At 44.0% G+C, this 23,011-nt stretch overlaps 1 protein-coding gene across 4 annotated transcripts in view; it reads left to right on the top strand.

Moving 5' to 3' along the window:
- The window catches only part of Pbx1 (PBX homeobox 1), a 298,829-nt gene that overhangs the window by 4,374 nt on the left and 271,444 nt on the right, over positions 1 to 23,011 (top strand). The window lies entirely within an intron of this gene.

Here is a 23,011-nt window from a genome sequence, read left to right as displayed (position 1 = left end):
TGACAGCTCATTCCAAGCAGTCTGTTTTCTTTAAATCTGGCACCAACTGTTTTTTAAATTGGGGCAAAGGCAGAGGTTCTGACGGGAAATTCATAGAATGATAAGCCTTTGGGGGGGGAAATACGAAAGTAAAAGTCCATTTCCTGAAGGAATATATTTTCATCTATAATTACTGCCTCCATCCCTCTGACCCCTGCTGTTGGGGGCAGGAGGTGTGAGAGATAAACTGTTCAGCTTTCTTTTTGCCACTTTTGGTATTTGTTATTTACACAGAGTAACCAACTTGAGGTTCTCAAAAGTGTCTTCAAATACATTTGTGGAATGAACTATGCAACTGGGTGAAACCTGCTTTTGAATGGTCTCTGATTTTTCTAGGAGAGATAAGTCTTTGGATTTAGGGCACTACATTATCCTGAGATCATTCCCTCTGTTGTTTTTCTACTTTCTAGACCTCATATCATAGACTAACACACTTATAACACATCCCAGGGGGGCATTTAAATTTTAAAGCAACAATTAAAAAATCGCAGTCATCAATCAGAGGTGTTCTTAAACAACAGATGCGCAGAGAAAAGGGCACTTAGCAACTGTCCTCTTGTTTCTTTATTTTGGTCCTTGATTTTCCAAAGTGGGTTAAGTCGCTCCCTTGTAAGAAGAAAGAGTTGAGAAAGCAATCTGAAGCCAGGGTGTAAAGAGGGACTGAGGGGTGCTTGCTGCAAACAGGGATCAGCTGCTAGTCTCAGACTTTCTAGCCCACTTTAACGCCAGGCAAAGTACCTGCCATCCCATTTATTTATTTATTTTTTACAACAAGGTGTATAACAGTCAATAATTCATATCTAAACCATATAAGCAAGGGCATGACATGAATGAAAGTGACAATAGATATGATTGCATGCTTGGTTGATATACATTGATAGTTACACATGGAGAGGAGGGGGAGGGCACCGGAGGGTGGCTCTCCTTTCTTTCTCTCTTTTGAGGACTCTCTGGATTTCTCTGTTTAAAAAGAAAAAAGAATCTTTTCAGGAGGTCACTGTTGATTGAATATGTAATTACTCGAGTCCTTCAAATGTCTGTGAAATTAGTAAACAGCTCCTTTGTTGAATGATACTTGTGTAGTGTATAACATCCCAGACAAAGCACCTGAGACGGGCTGCTGAGACCTCTGAGTCATCCAGGTGGCTGTGCCAGGACCTAACCTTATTGCAAAGCTGATAATTGCGTTGCTTTAGCCATGAGAGACGCCTTTTAAGAGATGTATTGATTGTGCATGCTAATATCAAAGCAGCTTTTCCTCAGTTTGTTGCGTTTTTTAGGTTGTTTTTTCTTCTTCTTTCTATTAACTCAAAAGGAAGCTGTGGACATGTGTGCATTATGTGCTCTCTTCTCTCCTTTTTTTTCCTCCTCTTTTCTTTTTCTTCTTAAGTCTCCAATGAGGGTATTTACTTTGAGCCTCGGGTTTTGTTTCTCCTCGTCAAGTTGGAGTTTTGCTAATCTTGGTTCATGAAATTTAGAGTCATAACGAAAAAGAACAGGGAATAAAGGGACTGAAGGAGAGTTTCTTTTCAAAGATGCTTTATCATACTTTTAATGGGAAGTGCACCAGTCGGGTCACTGACTTGTATATCATGGCCCAAGTGTTAATTCTGGCCTCCTAATTAAAACCTGCTGAGGTGGTAGATCAAAGTGGTGGGTGGGAATAGAGGTCCAATGCAGGTATGCGCTAAAGACTGTTCTTGCCATACTGGCTACTACAGCTATGGGGTGGGAAGGTACAGTATGGCCAAAACAATGTTCTTTTGGTTGGAAGATGATGTCTGCTTTTCATTTTTTTTTTTTTTTTTAATGTCAGCATGTCTATGGTTGGAGTCTTAAAAATGTGTGTTAGTCATGATACAGGATGTTATGCAGAATGGTTTATGAAGCAATATAAATGGTGATTGTCCCCTGTGTGAAAATGGGTACAAAACAGGATTCTATGGAGAGGCCCCTGAATAGGAGACTGTGAACTCACTTACATTCTTCCACTTGAGTGTTGGGGGCCTCAGGGAAGAACAGACCTTGATGTCGAAGGTAGAGCAGACAGTACCATGTTCAAAAGCAGCTTTTATTTCCACGTTCCTTGACTTCTCTGTTCAGGATCTGGGCCGCTCACACATCTTCCATGCTTTTGGTGCCCCGAGAGAACATAAAGTGCCTGTAAAGTTGCACATCTCTCGATGCCCTTGTGTCTGTCTGTCTGTCAGTCTGTCCGTCTGTCGTCTGTCTGTTTCCCTCTCTCAATCGAGAACTAGTAAAAAGATGGCTTGAAAGGTCAGTTCACACATCTTCCTTCGCTGTTTGGGGACTTTTCGTATTGGCACCGTCAACATCCATAGCATGGAATGAGTGTTTCTGAGGGCTACCTGAAGCTCTGCAGAAACCACTCCAGGTGCAGCAGGTCAGTGTACTCACTGGGCTTGTGTCGGTTCACCTAGGCAGGGTTCTGGAAAGGAGCTGGTGTGTGTGTGTGTGTGTGTGTGTGTGTGTGTGTGTGTTGGCAGGGGTCTTGCTGCTTTTGTTTCTTGGGTTTCTTTTTCTTTCTTTTAATAATTTAGTTGGAAGTAAGTAGGAAAACTGGTTAAAACGTCTCATCAACCTTTTGGTACTTAAAAAACAAAAACAAAAACACGTGCGTAATACTGGAAGAAGACAGCAGTGCCTGAATTATAGTTGATTGATGGGTTATTTAAGTCAGAAATTTCTTCGGGATTTTGAAAAGTAGATGAACTTGTGTTTTGCTTTAAGAGTGTGGGGAAGTGTTTATTTGGATACTTTATGCTTTTTAAAAATAAACACTAGGGTAAAAAAAGAAAAACGCAGCTAGGTTGCAAATTGCAGTGAGCAGGGAGCAAACCTTGTCGAGATCTACAGCTCCGGAATGTTGCTTTCAGCTGCGTGTTCAGTTTGGGGCCAGAGAAGTTTGGGTCATTTACAGTCAAAGTTTCTTTTTAAGGCCGTGCACTTCTCTTCTCCTCTGACATGTTAGAGTTAGGCTGCTTTGCCTGTGTCTGTGCCAGCTGGAAAATGAATTGTTGGGATAGATAGAATGGTAGGAGAAAAAAGTCAAAACATCTTGACTTTCTGGAAAAAAAAAAAAAAAAACCAGAATATTAAATAAGTACCTAAAAGGTTTCTTGGTTTATTTAAAAAAAAAAAAAGGTTTACCCTTCTCCGTCAAAAATCACAGAGGTTTAAAAAAAATTCAGAAAAGGTGAAAAGAGAGACTTGTTTGTTACAGAGAATAGTTACAGACACTTGTGAACAAGCTGCAGTTGTGAGTGAATTTTAATTTTAGAACTGAGTAGCTAGCTACCCTTGGCACTCTGCAGCTAAGTTTTCACTGTGTGCAAGTGTGCAATCAAATAATTGGAGGAGGTTTGAAAACTGACATCCCCCCCCCTTTTAACACTCTTTTGTTCTCTTTCTCTTTCTGTGTTCAATTAACACCCCCATCATTGTGGAGCTGTAGGATTTGTTTTCAGCCTTAGTATTTATTTCCTTTTTCTCTCCTTCCCTTCTGATTCTTGCCTGCCTGCCATAGCAGTTACATGATGGAACCCCTACTTCTTTTTCTCTTCCCTTTGAAGAACGGGTGCGTATTTGTGTGCCTGTGTGTGTGTGTGTGTGTGTGTGTGTGTGTGTGTGTGTGTGTGTAATGGGGGTTGACTGTGGAAGGAAGCTGTGTGTGACTTCAAAAAAACACAAATGACCTTGTTCCCTGAGCAGAACAGGACTGAAATCCTTGTGGACAGTCTGGAACAGCCTCCCATCAGGTCCCTTTTGGAGCTGGGTGTGAGTGTTGGAGGAGCTCACGTTCATAGGCCTAGCAACTGCAAACCCCTTTTTAAAAGTAATGCATCTGAAGAGTTGAGAATTTGATCTTTGGGGGCTGGATTTGGGGTAGAAAGTGCCAGTGTTACTGTGGTGTACACACTGTGGCCCTGCAGTGTGACTCTGAGCAGTTTGGTGACTCGGAGTAGTGGCTCTGTCTCCTGGTATTTCACTGTCTTCCCATTCCTTGAAAGTGGGTTCCCAGACATTGGAGCTCTGGAGATGTAGGAAGAGGGGACAGAGTATGATTTGCTCCTAGCTCCTCGAAAGGGATTGGGGGAATTGTGTGCTATTTCTTTTCTAACCTGAAGTGACTCGAGAGATAACTTTGCATGGAGACTCTGCAAGAGGCCGTGTACAAAGGAGAAGCCTCTAGGCCTAGAGTTACAGGAGCTGCAGACAGAGTGGTGTGCTTGCTCTGTGCATAGTGCCAGAGACGCCGAGCCCGAGCTGGATTCAAGGACTCAGCTCCCAACTCGGGCCGGCCTTTTCAAGGTTTTACCTGCCTGGTCTTTTGATAGCCATACATTTTCTCTAATTCTTGGCAAAATTACAGAAATAGGCCTGAATAAGCAAACAAACCCAAACCTAGATATTGGAATATATAAACACAAAGGCATGGCAGTGTTTTAAAACAGAGCTCTGGCACCTTAAATTTTTTTTTTTTTTAAATTAGGTTTATGTGTTTATTTGTGGGGTTGGAGTGGAATGAGGAGTGCCATGACAGGTATGTGGAGGTCAGAGAACACCTTTCAGGAGTTGGTTCTCACCTTTCACCTGTGGGCCCTGGGGATCGAACTCAGGTGTCAGGCTCAGCTTCAAGCGCCTCAGAGCCATCTTACTGTCCCCTGGCTTCTGTTCAGACCTATGTTACATGTATCCCTTAGGACAGCTGAGCATCAGTATCTTTTAGAAGGATGTTTAATGTCTAAACTTGGTTTTATATAAGTTTATATAATCTTTATTTGTTTGAGACAAAATTCTCATATAGTCCATGCTGCCATACACTTGCTATAATAGCCAAGGATGATTGTTTTTTGAGACAGGATCTCACCATATAACTCTGCCTGTTCCAGAAGTAGTTATATGCTACGTATCCCATATAAGCCTTGAACTCACAGTGATGCACCCCACATGCCGGGATTAAGGGTATAGGCAACCATGCCTTTCTTTTTTCTTTTTTAATCACCCAAAGTACCTGCTCATTTCTATTGCCTGGTTAACCTGGATAGGGGAATACACTAGTTCTTATTAGTCCTGTTCCTTACTTGAGATGGTGTGGCAAGACCTCAGAACAAAGTAAATACAGGGTTCCTCAGTATTCTGTGTGAATTTCACTGGCTTCCTGTCAGGAACCCTCTCAGGGTGCCCTGGCGTCACCCCATTCAGACAACAGAGACATGTGCCTGATGCCTTGTGGAGGACAATTACTTCTCAGAGACAATACTTCTTATCAGTTGGCAAGATGGCTCCCAGCCTGTAAAAGGGGCAGGTGTAGATTGTCATGGGGCTGTGAAGCCCTGGGTTGCAGCACAAGGTCACTAGTCACTTGCCTGCTGGAGGCTTCTTTCCTTTTCAGTGTGAGTGAGTGAGTGAAAACCAAGACTCTGTGGGGTCCAAGTCCTCCTCTTTTGCTGTGGCCTATAGCTTCACCTACTCTGTTCCTGAAAACTGTCAGTAAGTGGACATTGGGGTGGGTGCCTCATCCTCTTTGCTGGTTGCATACTTAACAGTTAACCAATTTTAACACCACAGGCAAATTTCTTAATGTTAGGAGAAGCTATGACGGTTAACTACTTGGATTCTGTAGTCAGTTTCCTTGATCTGCTACTTTTTTGCTGTGTGACCTTATTTAGGTTGCTAAACTTCTCTGAGACTTATTTTGCTTTTTTATAAAATGAAGGTCACAGTGATACTTCTCTGAATAATCTGATAGTTATCTGTTGCTATGGTGACCTGTCTGTTGCTATGGAGATCCTCTCTTGAGACCCCCCCCCCCCAATACCACACTTGGGTGTGTGCCATCCTTTTCCTGAGTACCCTCCCAAGCTTGAATGTATGTTGAAGGGTCACTGAGAGGATTAAACAAGGGAGTAGATGTAAATTACAGTGTCTGGTATAAACATCCACGGCCGGCAGGTTTTATGGTTTCTGGCCCTATTTTCTTACATGAAAGAGAGAGACCTCCACCAGATGGTCCCTAAGGGCTGAGCCAATTCCAAGCCCTGAAAGAGAAAAATTGCTGAATTTAAGGTTAGCTTCTTTTGTTTCTCACGTATTTTCTTCAAGTGAGAATTAGCTGTGTTAAGCCAGAAGAAGGACGGGATTCAGATTGATGAAGAGGAGGGACAGGGACTTTTAATCATGTTCTTCCCAGACAACCACTACCTAGCTAGCTAGGACTGCCCAGCAACACCTACTGGAGACAGTGTGTCTGAGTCAAAGTGCTTTCTCTGAGCATGCCCAGACCCCTCCATTCAAGGTAGGAACTTCATAAAAAGAAGTCAGAACCTTGTGACCTTGCCCTGTGTGTTCTGTATTTAGCAGAATACCATCTTCATCACCGCAATGGGCTTCTTGACACACATCAGGCTACTGATTCTTTATGTTATTTTTAAAATATGTGTTTGAAATATATTTTATGTACTATGAAACTCACCCACATACAAAGTACAGTTCAGTGGGTTTTAGTGTACTCACAGAGATGTGCACTTAGCCCCACAATCTAGTTTTGGATCATTTTGGTCTATCCCTAACCCAGAACCCACCACCAGATGGGCCCTGTCTCCTTCTCTCATGCCTGGACCCTAATAGCCCCTGATCTCAGTCTGCCTCTGTGCACAGTGCCACTCCAAAGGAATATAATCATACCCCATGTCTGCTTCACGACTGGGTTCTCCCACTTAACCCGTTTTCAAGATTTGTCCACGGTTTAACACACATAATGAGAACTCTTCGTATCTTCCCTCTGCCAAATAGTATTTCACTGAATGGATATGACACATTTGTTTATCCATTTGTCAGTGGATAGCTCTTGGGTTGTTTTCCCCTTTTGGCTGTTGTGGCTGCTGCTGCTATCTATGTACATATACTTGTAGGGATTGCATGTGGGTGTATGACTTCTCTAGATAACAGAAGGGGAATAGCAGGTCACTTGGTAACTAAGGCTAGATTTTGAGGACATCTCAAAATGTTTGATTTCTGAGTTCCTACAATGGGTACAGTATTTAAAAATAAACAAGCAAAAATAGTAAATCAGCCATTGTAGGTATATTTAATACACGATTATAACAGACATTCCTTTTTTGTTTGCTTGTTTTCTGAGACAGGGTTTCTCAGGGAAACAGTTGGCCTGGCTGTCCTGGAACTCACTTTGTAGACCAGGCTGGCCTCAGACTCATAGCTGTCTGCCTGACTCTGCTTCCCAGATGCTAGGATTAAAGGTGTGGGCACCACCACCTGGCAAAACTCCAGACATTATTCAGGTTTTATCTCATTTATGTTTGTTTTAGAGTTATTTATTTTGTGTGTGTTAGTGAGGGTGCCAGATCCTCTGGAACTGGAGTTTTTATTTTAGTCAGGTGTGAGCTTCCATGTGGTTGCTGGGAATTGAACCCTAGTCTTCTGGAAGAGCAGCCAGTGCTGAGCGAGCCCTGAATCCAGCCCTGACATATTCTTGAGTCCTGTTATGCATAATGCTAGGTTTTGTCTTCAGAACTTCCAGCTACCCCATTGTTTTACCCCCTTCTCTGACCAGAACTGTCTCTTTTCCAAGTTTAGGATACTATTGTGTGTTTTCTCTCCCCGGGTTAGTCTTTCAGCTCAGTGAACAAGGCATAACTTTCAAAAGTTTATTTTACACAAAATATGCATGATCAGGATTTCTGTGGAACTCCTCTCAGGACAGTTAGCGTGCTAAAGAGTTAGGTAAGCCAAAGCAACGAGTCTCTAAGACTGGAGTAACATACGCCATATCCCCAGGGAGGAAGACACTTGGAAAACAACAGCCAATTCTCAGTAGCAACTTAGAATGATAGAGCATGGACTTGCAGTCAGACCAACCGGGTCGAATCGCATTAGTTATTTGATTTCACAGGGCATCAATTTCCTCATCTCTAGTGAAAATAATACCTAGTACCCAGGCTCACTTGACAGACTAAACAAGACAACACCAGGAAGCGAGGTGTTGATGCCTGTGCCAGTTAATTGAAGCTACTATTATTTTCCAGAATCCATGTGCCTGGGTATTGACCACCTCTCTCCTGGGTTACAGCCCCATCTCTCTGTGAGGACTTTGGAGGCTGTCACAATGCTGAGTATGCTCATTATACTTGGCTACCTGACCCTAAAACACTCTCTGCATGCAGTCCCAGAGTTCTGGGACAGAACAGTGCTGTGCTGGAGGATATATATATATCTATGCTTTTTTAAATTTAACTATGTAAGCTTGCTAGTCACTGCATCAAAGAACAAACAAATAATAGAAAACAAAAGAAACAAAGTAAACTACAGGATTATATCTTATTTAACCTACATGTGCCTAAAATAGTTCAACTAGTAATTACCCTAAATGTCAAGGCGCTATTTGGGGTATTGCTTTGTAGCACAGCTTTGAAATGGAGTGTATATTATATGCTCCATGTGGAGTGCATCTTAATTCACCGGGTTGCCTTTCGTTGCCTTTCTCAGGCTTGATGACTGCGTGCTACTATCATATTTGTTGGTCAGGCTCGCCATTGAATGGCTGTCTAAAGGAATATCCCCCTACTCTGTCAAATTTCTTTCTTTCCTTTTTATTTCATTTGTTTTTTGAGATAGGGTTTCTCTGTGTAATGGTGCAGGGTGTCCTGCCTCTGCCTCCCTTGTGTTAGGCAAAGTTCTTGCAGACTAAAGTAGATGTGGCTATTGCCTCTTCACACTGGATCTGGTGGGTATGTAGCTGTTGAAACTGGCTTCTGCTGGCTGGCCACATACTGGAAAGCTTGTGAGAGTGTTCCTGTACCCATCTGCGGACACCGCCACGAGCTAGGAAGAAACCATGTACCTAGACAAGAAGTACCTTCTCTGTTTTTCTGAATAAATTTTCTCTATAATTGCTCATCTGTTGTTCTCTACCCCTAACAAAATCCTCAGAGGTTCCCTTAAAATAACTGAGTGGGCCAAACAGCCATCTTGCTATCTTTAGTTGCAACAGAATGGGAACAAGTCAGAGGACTTAGAGGTGATAGAACTACTAGACTGAACCGCTAGTTTGCCCTTCAAGCCTGGCACTCTTTGCCTCCATGTTAGTATGTTATTTTGAGAATACTAATTTATCTTTGGGTCTCAGCTTTCCTGGGCTGGGTGTATAAAAGAGAGCTACTAGTCTGACCCTACACTCAACAGGCTGTGAGTTACAACACAACTCCCTCCCCAAGCCTAGGCACACAAATTGGAAAGCAGGTCTAGCATTTATGTGAGCATTCTCTCTCATTGTGATGGTGTTTCAAATTTAGCCTGGGAATCCCTGTATCTTTTCTAGGCAGTCACGTAAAACTGGTTATGGTGGTGTTGCAGCTACTTCCATCAATCACGTTGAATTGGATAAGACAAACTGGGGGGGGGGGGCGGAGGAAGTGGTGGAATTTGAAAAATGTTTATGATAGAAGTATTCAGCTGGGGGCCAGTATGCTTACCTTGTTGGCTTGGCAACTCCTGCAAATGTTTCATGCATATTATGTATTTGTTACTATGGGATCTTAGATTGGAAATCCCAGATTGAAACATATGAGGGAAAGATACAGACCTTTCTGTGTTCATGAAGTCGAACCCAGGAAGTTTGGAAGTCTGAGTTTGGTTTCCATCATGGACCTGGAGAGTGACTTGGTGGCCTTTATGCCATCCTGCATACCTGTCAGTGAAACTTTATTAAATTGAGGTGTTTTGTTTTGTTTTAAATGATGCTTGGTTTTGCCTGCAGAAGTGTGAACAGAAAGGGAAAAAGGAAAGTTGACATTTTGTCATGCTTTCAGACTAGTTGAATCTGCCAGCACCTGAAAGAAATACATTTACCTGGTGGTCTGGACTAAATCAGGAAGAGAGTAGCTGGGCTTTTTTCTTTTCTTTTCTCTTTTAAATGAGGGTTTTGGGTGATTTGAGATCTCAAGTGTCACCACTGTCAGAGATTTCTAACAATTACCATTGTTAACGATAGGGCTGAAACTTGGCATTTATATTTTGTTCCTAACAAAGAAAGACTCCTTGAGACAGCACCAATGAGCCCAGCCAATGCCCTTCAAAAATTGCTGTGAGGAAAGCTCTGAGAGTTGAAGACTAATTCCTTACTACACAGTACAAGGGGAGGCTGGACCCCTCCCCCCATCCTACATTAACACACAGTTAAAAACAGAACCATCACCTAGGCTCCTCAGCTTGCCTTTGTGTGGCCTCCTTGCTAGGATATCTGTAATCATCTCTAAGTCCCCAGGAGGGAAAATCCCTGGTGGGTGCTTGTGGGTGGTGATGCTGGCTAGATAGGAGGGAGAAGTCATAGTGTGGTGTTTCAAACTAAGTCCTATGGGGTGGGGGGAGAAAAAAATAGAGGCGAGAGCGAGAACCCAACAATAAACAAGAATATTCAAGAAAATCGGTGGTGTGGGGGGGGGGCGTTGAAAGAAATTGAGAGGTGGTGAAGGGGTTTAGTGACCTGAGGACAGGTCTTTCTAAGATGTGATCTTCTTTTGTAGGGATCTGGGCCTAGCAGAAGCACTAGGGTATCTCCTGAATGTGTATCCTACAGGGGTAGGGGCTGGGTCATCACAGGTCTATGGACTTGGCCTGATACAGTCCTGTAGCAGCTGGGGCTGCACAGGGAGGCTGGTTGGCTGGTTGGCTGGTTGGTGGGTGCTCAGGGCACCTTGAGGCTCTGTCTTGAGTCCCCAGCACAAATTTGCAAGGCTTGGGATGGTGCATGCAGCCTGCCTGGTGTTAAGGCTTGTTTGCTTCCCTCCTGCACATGCATAGCCAAGGAACAGACATTAGCAGGGGTGGGGGTGAGGGCATTTCAGAAGGGCTTTATCATCCCTCTGGGCTGGCCTCAAGGGTGACAAGAGATAAGTGCCTCTCCAGAAAGGATCCTCTTTCTTGGGAATCTTGCTTTCTTTACTGAACACTTTCAAGGTGGGGCTGAACTCCCCCACTACACCAGCAGGACCCCTCAGGATTCTACTCAAGGCTGCCCCTGTGTATGTGTCTCCTGTGATGGGTGCTGAGTTCCCAAATGCACAATGCAGGCCTGGAGGTTTTGCATACAGATGTGAGATTCAGAAGTGGGCTGGGGGCAAGCAGAAGCGGGCTGCTTGCATGTCAATTTGCAGCTCCTCTTTTAGTTGGCTCTGTTTCAGCTCTGATCAATAAATATCCTGGTTGTTGCTTCATCTTTCGAATTGGGTTAAATCATAGAACATGAAGTTACTGTGAAAACCTCCCCATCTTGCCTTCTGTCTCTCTCAGCTATTATGGGGAGTGCAGCACCTTCCCCTGGGGAAATTTTTAACCTGAAGAACCTTCATGTACTTTAAACAGCTTTGACGTTTGTTTTTGTTAAGCTTGGTGTGATTTCTCGAGCACTTGGGGAAGGCTCCAGGCCTTCTATCCTACCTAGTTTCTTACATGGCCTCTTGCCTTGTTTGAAAGACTTGTGCAAAGGGGCCTCTATATGCCTGATTTAAGCCAGTTTTTAGAAGCCAGACAACTCAGGTTGGGCACTGTGCACACATTTGCATCCCCTCCCCCACCTAGCCTGCTGGAGCCAGGGCAGGAAGGGGCTGTCGTCAGGTTCCTGCCCAAAGTCCCGTTACTTTATTTTTCTTCTTCGAAAGTTACACTTGGAAAGACGAGCTTGGTCTGAGGTTACTACTCTTCAACAAATCTGTGTGCTTTTCTGTTAGTGCCCTTTTACAACATGGTGGGGTGATCCCCCACCCCCTAAAAACTTAGCATTGCAACCATGTGGTGAGGCAGAATTCAGCAAGTTTGGATTGCCTCCCAACTAGGAAAAATATCTATGACTTAATTCTCTCCATAAATTTTCAAGAGCCTAGTGTCGGACCAGCCCACTAAAGAACCAGGCCTGTTATTAATTCTACAGGCTATTTCTCTTCCCTGTGCCCTGGGGTAGAGGACAGAAGGGTTGTGGTGCAGGGCAAGAGTTCACATGTTATGTGACCTGGTACAGGTGTAGTTAAAATAGAAGGGTAGCAACAGTAACAGCAGCCAATTTACAAACAAAGACAGAGTAGGTAGTTACTTACCCCTGCCTCCTTTTTCTGGGTGGTGTCACTGGCTGGGATGTTTTGGTACCTTCTTAGTTGGTTTTCATCAGTACAAAGGAAATAAATATGTTGGCTCTGTGACTCTGGTTTGGCCTAAGTATGCAAAGGCTAGTTGATATACCAAGATCCCCTTATCATCTACCTCTTCACCTGTAATGCCACCTGGTGAATACTGCTTTTCTTGAGGGGAGGCCATACAAGGTTGCATTGTTTATTAGTGAGCTTCACCAAACGTTTGTAGACCTCATCTGTTGGGAAACTACAGGTCGAATTAAGCAAAGGTTAAACTCTCCCCTAGTTTACCTTGATGTTTTTACTGGAGAAGTATTTGTGTTTTAGGTCTTTTTGTGGCTTGAATCCATATTCTGTTTTATGCTTACTTATTGTTTTAGTCATGGACAAATATTTATGAAGCTTCTTGCCTGATGTATGGATCACTGTGAAGGAGGGGGAACAAGGTTGTACCAGTCATGGCTCTTAACTTCAAGGAGCTTACAGCCCTAGAGGTTGCCCAAGTCATGGTCACAGCTGACTCCAGCCTGTGGCTATGAGGGGGCATGTTCCTTTAGACCAGGATTGTGGCTATAAAAGTCTTCAGAACTGAAGTTCATGGCCATCCTGGCTTCCTCATGGAGAAAGACTCGTGCTGGCCTTGAAGCAAACAGTTCTAATTTTATGCTTTGGCAGTCTGAGAAATTACTGTTTGAAGACTTGCCTGTTGTTCCAGTAACCTCCTCCATTTCCCCTTTTCCTTTCCCGTTCATTCTCTCTTGTTCTTTTTCTCCCCTGGGCCCTCCCCTCCCCACTTCCAAATTGCTATTTGCCAAACTTGTGACCTGAGACCACTTGGCATTTCCCTGAGATAGCTGGAATTTACCACCCTCCAAATAGGTATTCGGTGACATTTGCTCACCTGGGCAGCTTAAGCTACATGGCCTCCATCTGCCAGAGAGGAAGCTGAAATTTGCCTCTGTGCTCCAGGGTTCTTGCTAGCAGGGAGACAAACAATGATGTGCCCTAGAAGGTGGAATTAATTTTTATCATGGTGTACACACACATATAATATGTATATACTCATGCACATTTATTATGTGTTTAATAAATGCATGTAGACAATTTGTGCATTATCTGTCATTCTCTAGTCATTATTTTAACAAATTAAATTTTCATGGTTAGCTTCATCTTTCACATTCATACCCTCCTCTCCACAGCTCTCATGTTTTTTAGTTTCCTTCCCTGCTGGGAGAAGACATTGAATTCACTTAAGGCTCCTTGAGGCCTCTTGCTTTAGACCACCTGTCTCAAGGTTTATGATAATTGGGGTGATGGCTTTCCCACTGTGGCCTGCCCGGTCCTTCTTCTGGTAAGGAAATAGCTGTGTGTCTCTTTGCATTAAACTGGTCTAGGAGCCTGTTTTGTGTACTTCTCTGGTCCCAGCCAGGTACATGCAAACTCAGACTGTCTGTCTGTCAACCAAGGAAGAAAAGTGGGCTGTATAGATGAAAAAGCTATTGCTTTGTGCTTGTGTCTTCTAAGTGATCTCAGGAGATGTGGGCTGAGGGGGTGGGTGGGGACAGACTGACAGGATAGTGATAATGAGTGAAACTCAATAGAAAACATCAGCAGAAGTGGGGCCCTCACTTTCCAGTGGGACCGAGACTTCTGTCTACACCCCAAAACACTGACTGAGTATGCCAAAGCCATTGCTTTAGGCAGAGCTACTGTTATTACTCCAACATTCAGAGACAGGGAATTGAGTCTCACAGTTTAAGGAAATCCCCTAGATGCCTCTGCTGGAACCTGTTTTTCCCAGTGTAAATTGTTCTCCAAAAGCATTCACCCCCATGAAGTGACTCCTCACATGATGATTTCTGGGAAACTCAGGGATCCTACTCAGTTGACTCAGTAGCAGATGCTTTTTGTACACTCCTCTCTGCTCCTGTTCCTTGGTTTTAGAAATTGAGCTGCCCCATGGTTGTCCTTGTAGCAAAACTGAAGTAAAAGAGGGTGAAGTCCAAATTTCTCAATGGGCCTGTTGCCAATTTTCATTAGGTTTTTGCCTGTCCTTTCAGGCAATGAGTATGACTTTTTATAAGCAGTTTCCAGCTTGACCATCCTAGCTGTGTGTATTACCTTCTCTAACTCCTCAGAAACCTACCATTTTGACAGAAACCCATTGGGAGGCATGGGGCCTTATTCATGCTAACACTTCCTGACCTTGCCTCCATTCTCTCTCAGCCTCCTGTGGAGCCTTATGCATTAGGGCCCCTCAGGGATTCTACTTAATGCAAATGGAAGCCTCACTGGTGCTACTGGGGAGTTGAGACCCTTTAATTCCACACTCACCCTTGTCTTGACACTACAGAAAACCTCTTCTTTCCCTAGAACACACACACGTGTGTGTGTGTGTGTGTGTGTGTGTGTGTGTGTGTGTGTGTGTGTGCGTGTGTGTGCATGTGTGTGTGTGTGTGTGCCTGTCTCTCCCTCCCCTTCCCCCTCTGTGTGTGTGTGTGTGTATTATTTTTGAATATGGAACATCTGCTTCCCAAGAAGTCCCGGTGGTCCAGAGAGCATCCAGTTCACACTTTGAGGGGAGTTGCAGCTTTGTAGAGGTGACCAATCATAGTCTTGCCTCCCCCTTCTTCTTCATCTCAGGTGTTGGGAGGGAACAGATTAGTAAAAATGATAATAAATCAGGACAACTATATATAACTTTATTGTTTAAAAGACAGTACCACACCACAAGACCTTCAAAAAGGACATTTTTACAAGAGAAGAAATAAATTCACCTTTAATCATAGTACCCAGGTTTAATATCCACGTTCCCTCTGGGATTTCCTTGTGTTTACAACTCCACCCTGTCATTTTTTGATGATTATATGCTCAGAGATGATGTTCTCTTCTATTTCTGAGCAGAGATGCATCTTGTTTACTCATTGCTCACCTCACATCAACCACAGATTGAAGCAGCTCAGTAAGCCGCACACGTGGTACAAGGGACTTTACTAAATAAAAGCGAAAAGGGTTTTAAAAAACTTGAGCGATTGTTAGTTGGCAAAACTGCATGTCTGCCATTGTCTCTTTGGATCAACTGAGTACCTTGTCCACATCAGATTTTGGAGTTTTGACTTTGCCCTTCTTAGCAACAAAAATTCTCTCCACCCACCCCCAAGTAAAAATAAGATTCACTTCAAATTAAAAAGAAAAAATATATGTATACATATACATACATACATACATACATACATACATATAAAATGAAGATGAAGAATCTGGTTAGGGAAAGCAGAATTTTTTTCTCCTTGTGCAAAACTTTTTCCCTAATGTTGTATAGCATAGAAGATTCCAGAAGTGACACAGTAGGCATCATTCTTGAGGATATAATAAGTAAATGATTATATTTTATCGAAGCCCTTTATACAGGTTCCCCCATTATAATTATTGGTTTATGATCTATTTTCCTCATTAGACTGTGAATTTCTTAAAATAATTTGTATAGCTTTTAATATCCATACAGCAGTAGATACTCAATATTCTTGGCCCAGATACCATTAAGAAACTTAAGGTCTGCTAAAAACAAACATAGGGACACAGCTATTGGGTAGGTGAGTGCCATAAGTAGGTGTAAACATTCTATCTTTTGCAAAATAGTTGGTAATGTTGTTTAAAATAATTGCACAATGCAACTCACTCCTTTGGAGTTTGGGGGTGAATCCCTTCAGTCAGGTAAGGTAGGGAATAAACCACCAGGAAGTGATTACCTTTAAGAGGACATGTGGCTATCATAGATTTGTCACATCATTTCTGTTATAAGACGTTATCCCAGTCCCAAATCACAGGGTGAGAGGGTGCGTGGACTCTTTCTCAGTCTACTGTTAACCCAGCAGATTGAACTGGGAGCGGAGACCTGTGGTTCCAGGCATCCTAGGCAGCCAGAGTTGTGGCTGGTTCCCCCACCTCCACCCCAATTCCTGGTAAGTGACTCACAGATAAGCATGAATCTCAAGACCAGGAGGGGCAGACTTGAACATACATATAGAACAGGGATTTGAGAAGCAAATGATGACTATATCAGCTCTCAACTGGAATGGGTAATTTTTAGTTGTTTGTTCATACATTTGCAAGAGAGAATTTTCATCTTATTTCCCTTTCTCTTCTGTTTCCTTTCTTCGGCTTCCCATTTTACTCACTTCAATGGTAAACCAAGCAAATGCAAGATTGGATCTTGTCCTCAAATTGCACGACTTTGGGCGAAAGGCCCTCAGCGCAGCTTTGATCAAGCTTTTGAGGGGAACTAGAATGGAGCATAGTACTTAACCCACCCATAGTGTATTTCTCAAGGTGTGTCCTGAACCATTCACTGCTGAGACTGTGCACTTCAGCTTGGAGATACTAAATTCCTAGCTAGCCAGGCTCCTGTAGTTCTTTTGCTTCTCTGAGACTGTGCATTATATGTAGGTGTGTGTGTGTGTTTCAGTTATTTTATATGTGTATAGGTATTTTGTCTACATGTACCTTTGTGCACCAGTTGTGTTTCTGGTGCTCTTGGAAACCAGATGACAGCATCAGATTCTTCTAAAAGTATACTCAGGGTGTGAGACGAATGTGACTGCTGGGAATGGAACTTGGGTACTCTAGAAGAACAGTCAGTGTCCTTAACCACTGGTCCATCTCTCCAGGATCCTCATATATGTTTTCTATGCTCAACAGACATTAATAGAGGAAGGAGAGAAAGAAAGGCAAGTCATGGATAATTTACCTTTATCTACTTTGAGTTTAATTATTTTAGACTGAACATTTTAAGAAATTGTTTCCAATATCAGCGTTCTCTGCCTGAAGGGTGCCAGCTTATAAATTTCACATAGGTTTGCATGTGATGAGTGGAAGTGAGCCTGGTTGGATCGCTTCAATGAAGTGCACACCCAGAGAGATTTGTGGTTCAGTCAACCTGTTACTGAATGGGGGAAGAGTTGTTGAATAGCTTCTCTGTTTTCTGAGCTGTGATCATGGACTTTGGGTTTAGGAAGTGTGAGAGGGTTTCTGTGGAGGAGATGATAGGGTGGGAAGTGTGCACACGGGGACACATGAGAACCGTGTAAAGACAAGTGATAATCAGATTTAGGAAGCTGGCTAGACAGACCCTTTCACTGGAGAGGCGGCAAAGGGAGGGGAAGCTGCTTCTTTAATGAGGGGCTCGAGTTTCAGTACCTTCTTTTTATCCTCATTCACAAATGGTCCTCTCTCCTTCTGGAAGACCTTCTGTCCCCACTCCACAGATTACACTAACTTGTCTGCTTGTGCTAGCTTTGTTTACTTTTCCTCCCTGCACATCAAGTTGGAATGGTAGAAAAGGATTCCTCTGTCTCATAATAACACTAAAAAAAAAAAAAAAAAAAAAAAAAAAAAGGAACCCTAAGAAAAGCATGTAGAAATTTATATATTTAAGGGAAAGCAACATAGAACCTCAGGCCAGGGAAATACTGAAAAAGAACAGAGGATTCTCATCAGCACACCTCCCCCACCCCCTCCACTGGGAATACGTGTAATTTGAGCCTCTCTCTGGGGAGGAGTAAAGGAAAGATTGTCCCCACCTTCCTCCTTTCTTCCCCCCACCCCCATGGAAATTCCTAGCGGGGACAGAGTCTGTGATATCTCAAACTTGGCTGTCACTTCTCAGGGTCAGGCTCTGGGGGCACCCTTCCCCCAGTCCTGATGCAGTCCTAAAGATTCTAAGAGGTAATAAGGAACTGTGTGCCCTGCAAGTCTCCATTCTCCTCAGCCCCCTTCAGCGTTCTTTTGGTGACTTTGTTGTGGAGTCTTGTCCTAGGGAGGATCTTGAGCAAAGATCTAGCAGGCTTGGAGGAGGGTGTGCCCTTTGGCTTGATTTAGAGACCCCTGGAAGCAGGTCTTTTGTGGGATTCTTCGCAGTAGGGGCTAAGGTCTAACCTGACCAGTGCATGGGTGACAGGGGCTGCCCTCATACTCTGGGGAATTAGAGTCTTTGTTGGTACTTTTAAAGGACCACACCCATTTTTTTTAGTTTTGCTGCCTAAGGCAGACCAGTAGGAAAATGTTTTTAATTACCCTTTCTAAGGAGGCCTTCTCTTACGTTCAGGCCCTATATCGGTGGAGTTATTTCTCTAATGGATGTTGAAAAGTAGGCAGAAGGAAGATGTGCATCATTTCACTGATGTCTGGGAGGGTGTGCTTGGCTAAAACGGTGACATCCCCTCTTACAAGAAGCATCCAGCACAGTACTATTAGCAGCGTAATGAATGTTCAACAAATGAACCCATTCCCCTTTTCATTTCCAAGGGAGAATGGAACCATGAAAACCCATTTGGAGCAGCCCGATGATACCTGTTCTGCAGAGTTCATAAATAACAAGGGCCGCCTCACTCAGGACAGTTTCTTGTATGTCACATGGGCACACACTGAATTCTCTATTCCGGCATTTTTCACCTCGGGGAGCTGTGAATCTCCACGGAGATGTGTGTGTAATGTGCTTTGTAAATTACAAAGCACCACCTAGCTTTAAAGTTTCTTTTCTAACCCATGCTGTCACAACTACGTGTGACTCTGAAGGGAGAGAGAGAAGTCACAGGGTGCTAGGCAGGTGGAGGACATAGATGTAGAAACCTTGCAAAACAAAGAATTGGTGGAGCCTACAGGGAACATGGAGCTGGGGCTCCCAGGAGCCTTGGACACAGAAGTGTGACTGCGGATTAGAGGATGGGAATAGAGTCTATTACCCAGGACAGAAACTTGACCTTAGTGCTTATCTGTCCAAAGAGACCAGTGCCCTGGTCCATGTGGATTCTGTAGTGAATGAAACATAGTGTCAACTTCACACCTGATTTCAGCAAAAACTGTGAGACTTAGGAATGGATTGAATGAGGTGCTGAGGGGCTGAGGTAAACAAATTCCATGCCTGAAGTTAGGCAGCTCCATTTTGTCTGTATGTGTTCTCATACATGGGCTCATATAGCTAGACAATCAGATGCATGTTATACTTGCCATTTCTTCAGGTAAGGTGTACTAGTGTCTTTCCTGTTTTTTATTTAATTAAAAATTAAATTGATTTGTGTGTGTCAGAGAGGAGTCATTGTGTGTGTGTGAGAGAGACAGAGTCTGTGTGTGTGTGTGAGAGAGAGAGAGAAGGGTGAATGTGTATGTGAGAGAGAGAAGTGTGTGTGTCTGAGAGAAAGACAGACAGAGAGAGAGAGAAAGATGTGTGTGTGTGTGTGTGTGTGTGTGTCATAGCCCACTTGATGGTGAAGACAGAGAACAGCTTGCAGGAGTTGGTTCTTTCCTTGCATCATGTGGGTTCCAAGGATCAAACTCAGGTCAGCAGGCTCGATGACAAGTGCTTTTACCCGGCAAGTCACCTCCCTAGCCCTATACTGATGTCTTTTGTGTTTGTTATAGAAGTGTGTGGGCCTGATTTTGGTAACTAGTATGGTATCTCCTCAGTACACTCCTTAGTGGAAGCAGTATGTGTGCTGTGAGGAGTCCTGGAGGAAGGTGTTGTGAAGTCACTGCTTGTACACTGGGGATTTGTCTCATGTCTAAGTGACCAGGCTCTGTGCATGAGCTCTGTCAGATCCTTGCCAGGGCTGTAGCTCTGAGCACTTTCTTTTCTAGGGTGAGGAGCCCTTTGTAACATGAATCTAAGGCATGCTTTCTATCTGTCTTTTCTGTTGTTAGCTAAGATCTTGGTAGAGGGTTTGAATCTGTGGGTTCATTTCCTCATTGTTTCTCAGGGCACTTAGTCATCTCTCTTACCTACCTCTGTTCTTCACAGGTGTGTGTGTGTGTGTGTGTGTGTGTGTGTGTGTGTGTGTGTGTGTGTGTGTGTGTAGTTGAGGAACCAAGTTTTCAGTCATCTGCAGCAGGCCAGCCACGTGGGAAGCAGCCTTGCATACACCACCCAAGTGTTCTCAGGAGAGGCAGGGTACTGTGTGCTAGCTGTTGGAACACCACTCCTCTTAGTTTAGTCTCTGACTATTTCTTCTATGCAAAAAGGGATGGGATAGAGCTCTGGGGACACCAGGGTGCCATGCCACCATTCACCTGACCTGCCAGGATGGATTGGCACCTGGGTTTCTTTTAAAATTGAAATTTAGAGTCCACAGTAAAGACCAAAGGAAAGAGAGTAGGCAGACAACAACAAAAACCCAGAAACGAAGGCGCAACTACATGCATGCTTGCAAAGCACCAGCACGGAGGGATTGAGCAAAGCCGATGTGCTGTCCTGGAAGCTGGAAACCCTCCTGTCCACATGTGGTCAGAGAGGTTCCAGACTGAGAGGCCTCTGATGAGCTAGTGAGACACACAGGCCTGTACTGCACAACAGAAAAATCAATAGTGAGTAGAGGTGAAAGAGTCTTAGCTCGCCTTTATGGAGCACAAAGAAGACAGACTGGCTTTCCTGGTGGTTTCTGCCCAATGCTGAGGACTTTTCTCTCTCTCTTTTTCTTTTAAGATGCTATTGTAGTTTAGGATTCTTGGGATTGTCCCTGCCATCATCATTGCCATCTGGTACCCGAGAGTGCACACAGACACCGAGAAGGGAAAAGCAGACCAGATTAAATACACCTTGGGCTTTGAGGCAGGGGGTCAAGGGTCTGTAATTTGTGATCCTCAGTTCTGTGCAGAGTTTTTGTTTTTGTTTGTTTGTTTTTGACTTTCAGAAAGGAAATTAGTGTGACCTGCCTCCCCCGCTCCAGCTCCTAAGCCCCCTCTTTTCCCTGTCCTTCCCTTTGTCTACAAATCTACTGTGGCTTTATAAGGAATTCCCTTCTGTTTGTGAATGAATGAATGAGTGAGTGAATGAGTGATGGAAGGGAAAGACTGACTGAAGAGGGTCAAACTAGCTCTTGGCTGGCAGTCCACAGCATGGGCCCTCTAGCCTTGTCAAGGAACTCTGCCCCAGCCTTCTGTTTCCTTAAGCTTAGCATCCCCCTCACCCCTCCCACCACGCTTTGCTTTTTCTCCTATGGAGCAGAAGAAGCTTGTTTCAAACCTCCCAGCCCCGCTTTTGCCTTTCTTTCCTGTTGTTTAAGGAGAATCTTGCTCTCTAGATTTGTTTTTTTTTTTTTTTTTTTTTTTTTTTTTTTTTGAGGCTGGAGCCTCCAGAGCTGATGGTTTCTCCCTGCTGGCCCCTCTCTCCTCCCCCCAGCCCCCCTCCCTCGTGGAGGGTTCATCCAAAGTTCGAATCCAGACTCTGAACAAAGTGGCGCAGACCTTTTCCTGACTCCTCACCCTTTGTCCTCATCACCCAGTGACAGACAGGAATCAAATGCTCAGGACCCAGCAGCGAGAGGGGCAGTGGGGGAGGGAGGAGGAAAGTTCGCATTAACTGGCTGGGCCTTTAACTTCCCTGGAAGGGGGGGGTGGAGAAAAGGAGGGGGAGGAAGAGGAGGAGGCTGGCAGCGGCAGGGGCCCCAGGAAGGATTTTTGTTTAAGTTTCCCCACGCACACACTGAGCATTCCCTGAGTTTGCAAATGGTTTCATCTGGTTTCTGTTTGAGGAGAGAGAAGAGGGTGAGCAGCTAAAGAAAGGGTTGGGAGCAGGGGTGGGGGGTACAGGGAGACCTACCTAAAATAGTACCTGTGTGGCTGTCTTCAGGCATCTGGATTCTACAGTGAGAAAACAAATTCTCAAAGATCTCAAGATTCACCTTTTGGAGGTGGATTACACATTTCAGGACACCAGAGGACCATAGAGCAAATTACTTCTTCCAGAGTGCTAAATGGTCCCCTGGTGCCCTGGGAAGAGCCCGTTTACCTCCAAAAGGTGAGTTGTTTATTGCCAGAGAGTAGAATATTGGCTGTAATGCAGGCTCATCCATCCTTCCCCATCCCTGGGAGGTATTTAGGGTGTAGGTGATATTAGCCACCTGTCACCACCAGGAAGGGGACTGACAGATACCTTTCTGATTTTCGTCCCTCATACGAGGTGCTGGGGAGGAGGGGAAGTGACTTTCCCAAGGTCTTAAGAGTGAGCCCATAGCCGAGGTGATTTGGTATTTGTGCACATGTTTGTATGTGGATAAGTGTATGTGTTCAAGCCAGACTACATGCATTGGCTATCTTTAGGTTCCCTTCACCTGTTTGAGACAGGGACTCACTAAGTCCCCTAGGGTGGTCAGACAACCCTACTTTCTTAGACCATTACTATGCCCTTTTCTTCCTTCCTTTCTTTCTTTCTTTCTTTCTTTCTTTCTTTCTTTCTTTCTCTTTTTATACAATGTTTCATGTTAAATAATATGGGTTCTGGGGATCAAACTCAGGCCCACCTGCTTGAAAGGCAAGTACAACAACTGAGCTTTTTTTTCCAGCCTATGGATTAAATTTATATTCCAGTTGCAATGTGTTTTTTTTTTTTTCTCTTGGATTAAAAAAAGAAGTATCTTAATGCACTTAGCTTGAGCCTCACCTGGAAAGTGTAGTAGGAAAAAATGATGCGGCCAACTGTAACTAGGAAAGGTGACCCCTTCTGAGAGAATGAGAGGGACCTGTCTGTGAGCTCACAGGCCCAGAGCTTGCCCACCACCGAACTGTTTGCTTTATGGACTCTCTCCTCTCCCCTCCCCACTGTGCCTCTGAGGTCAGGACTGCTGAGCCCCCATAAACAAGCTTCGAGTGGAAAGTGAATAATGGAGCCTAAATTAGTGAGGAGGAAGTTAAATTGAAAGGTGCTGTTTTTGGTGAGCAGTAATGGGGAGAACAGCCATGTGAACTCTCTCGGGGACATTGGGACCAGGAAAGCTATTGCCTTTCCTCCACAGATGCTAATCATCACAGAGAGTAATAGACTC

This window comes from Phodopus roborovskii, unplaced genomic scaffold, assembly GCF_943737965.1.
Source record: "Phodopus roborovskii unplaced genomic scaffold, PHOROB, whole genome shotgun sequence".
Classification (NCBI taxonomy): Eukaryota; Metazoa; Chordata; class Mammalia; order Rodentia; family Cricetidae; genus Phodopus; species Phodopus roborovskii.
Note: the sequence above shows the minus strand (reverse complement) of the source record. Positions and strands in the feature narration are given on the sequence as shown.